The 3,005-nt window shown below is 46.1% G+C and overlaps 1 pseudogene; it reads left to right on the top strand.

The window, feature by feature from the left end:
• The first annotated feature begins 480 nt into the window (after window positions 1–480).
• Window positions 481–1,785, top strand: LOC108798714 (annotated as a pseudogene).
• The last annotated feature ends 1,220 nt before the right edge of the window (window positions 1,786–3,005 follow it).

Genomic DNA, 3,005 nt, shown 5'->3' with positions numbered 1-3,005 from the left:
GGTGAGTGGGTGATTGCTTTAAGGCAGCTATGGAACAGTGTAATGTAGGCATGCTAGGAGGGCCCAATTCATCCTGCAGCTCCTTAAGGGGTGAGTGCTACAGACACAGTCCATATTAACCTTTGGGTTCTGTTTCAATGGATGGGACAAAATTAAATAGGTGCACTTTGATCAGATTATGGGATTGACTGTGCAAATCCGGTGAATATGTTCTTTGTTATGTGGCGGTTGTTTAGGGGATAGATATGGATCCCTAAGTGAGCAATTGATCCTTGTGGTATATCCCTTCAAATATCATAGTACAAAGCTTATTCACACCCTCACCACATGTCCAGTTTAGTTGATTCTGCATGTCAGAGTTTCACTTTCACTTCTTTGCTCTGCTGTAACCAGGGGCGTATCTGCTGCGAGGCAAACAATGCGTTTGCCTCGGGCGGCAGATTCCGGCCGAGCGGCAAATGTACACCACTGGCTGTAAGAATGGCATCTGCAGATGTGAGAAAGGATCTGCTGGACTGTTCTATCTGTCTGAACATTTATACGGATCCTGTAACACTGAGATGTGGACACAACTTCTGCCGGGTCTGTATTGTTCAGGTGTTGGACACACAGGAAGGACCTGGAGTATATTCCTGTCCTGAATGCCGAGCAGAGTCTGTGGAGAGGCCTGTACTGGTAAGGAACATAACCCTGTGTAACATCGTGGAGAGTTTCCTGTTTACTCAGCCAGCTCAGGAGGAGAATGGAATCTTCTGCACTTACTGTGTGGACTCGTCTGTCCCTGCTGTTAAATCCTGTGTGTTGTGTGAAGCTTCTCTATGTGATAAACATCTGAGAGTCCACAGCAAGGCACCAGAACATGTCTTAACTGAACCCACCACCTCCCTGGAAAATAAAAAATGCTCTGTCCATAAGAAGATCCTGGAGTATTTCTGCATCAAGGACTCTGCCTGTGTCTGTGTGTCTTGTAGCTTGACTGGAGAACACCGTGGACATCAGGTGGAGATGTTGGATGAGGCCTTTGAGAAGAAGAAGAAAAAATTGAGGAATGCTCTGCAGGATCTTATCACCAAGAGAGATTAGACCGAGAAAAGAGTCCGGAGTCTGCAGAAACGCAAGAGCAACGTTCATATGAAAGCAGATGAAGTAGCAGAGGAGGTCAGCGCCTTGTTCACAGAAATCAGGAGACAGCTTGAAGATCTGGAGAAGAGGGTCCTGAGTGAGATCTCCAGGCAGAAAGAGGAGCTTTCACTCTCCATCTCTGACCTATTACAGCAGCTGGAATTAAAGAAGGATGAACTGTCCATGAAGATTCGTCACATTGAGGAGCTTTGTAACATGACTGATCCACTGATTGTCTTACAGGGACCAGACATGGGTGATGCTGAGGAGAGAGATGACAAAGACCAAGAGAGACAAGAAAAGCATCTCCCTGATGGAGGTCATCTGGATGTGGGTTTTATCTCACAAACATTGCACACAATATCTCATATGATGAGAGGTTTAAAGATAGAGATCTATATACCAAAACCTGCAGACATATTACTGGATTTAAACACAGCTCATAATAATCTTAATAGCTCAGATGACAGAAAATCTGCATCCTGGTCAGAAATAATGCAGAATCGTCCAGAAACACCAGAGAGATTTCAGTATTATTATAATGTATTAAGCAGCAGCAGTTTTTCCTCCGGGCGGTATTACTGGGAGGCTGAGTGTAGTACAGCAGCATGTTGGAAAATAGGAATGTGTTATCCCAGTATGGAGAGGGAAGGAAATCAGTAATCCATTGGTGATAATGACAAGTCCTGATGTTTGCGAAGGGAAAAAGGTCTCTATGCAGTGGTACATGAAAACAAATTGATTCACCTACCACACAAAAGTTCCAGTAACAGGGTCAGGATGTTTCTGGATTATGAGACTGGCCAGATGTCATTTTATGAGCTGTGTGAGCCGATCAGACACCTCCACACCTTCACCGCCACCTTCACTGAGCCCCTTCATGCTGCAATATGTGTGTTCTGGAGAAAGGAGGGTGGAGTGTATGTAGATAGTTGGTTATGCTTTGTAGATACTCAAAGATAATCACATGCAAGAAACCTGTGAAGATTTTATTGACACCACGAGCTAGTGATCCTAACTAGCTATCTAATGTATTGGACAGGCCCATAATTACCGCTGGTGCAGCTGAGGCTGAGGGGGGCCAGTTGGATCCGGGCCCAGGCACCCCATGCCCAACTACCACCTCCTTGGGTTTGGCGCTTTAAATTTTTGAGTACATTCGACTGTGATCCTCCACATCTGCCCCTGTTGCAATCCTCCACATCTGCTTCTGCTGCGATCCTCCTCATCTGCCCCTGCTGAGACCCTCCACATCTGCCCCTGCTGGAATCCTCCACATCTGTCACTGCCGAGACCCTCCCCATCTGCCACTGCTAAGACCCTCCCCATCTGCGATCCTCCACATCTGTCTCGCTGCAATCCTTCACATCTACCCCTGCTGAGACCCTCCACATCTGCCCCTACTGCAATCCTCCACATATGCCCCTTCTGCAATACTCCACATCTGCCCCAGTTGAGACCCTCCACAGCTGCTACTGCTAAGTCCCTTCGCCTGAGACATCGGGACAGCACTCCACAGCAGGGCGGCAGCATAGAGTATGTAGCAAATTCATATACTATTCTGCACTGCTGTATAATATATTGCCGGGATTTGTAGCCCTCTATAGCTGATGGTACTTTGCATTGCTGTATAATGTATTGCTGGGATTTGTAGTCCTCTATAGCTGATGCCATTCTGCATTGCTGTATAATGTATTGCTGGAATTTGTAGTCCTCTATAGCCGATGCCATTCTGTATTGCTGTATAATGTATTGCTGGAATTTGAATCCCTCTATAGCCGGTGCCATTCTGCATTGCTGTATAATGTATTGCTGGAATTTGAATCCCTCTATAGCCGGTGCCATTCTGCATGGCTGTATAATGTATTGCTGGAATTTGAATC

This window comes from Nanorana parkeri, unplaced genomic scaffold, assembly GCF_000935625.1.
Source record: "Nanorana parkeri isolate BGI_ZX_2015 unplaced genomic scaffold, ASM93562v1 scaffold1542, whole genome shotgun sequence".
Lineage (NCBI taxonomy): Eukaryota > Metazoa > Chordata > Amphibia > Anura > Dicroglossidae > Nanorana > Nanorana parkeri.
Note: the sequence above shows the minus strand (reverse complement) of the source record. Positions and strands in the feature narration are given on the sequence as shown.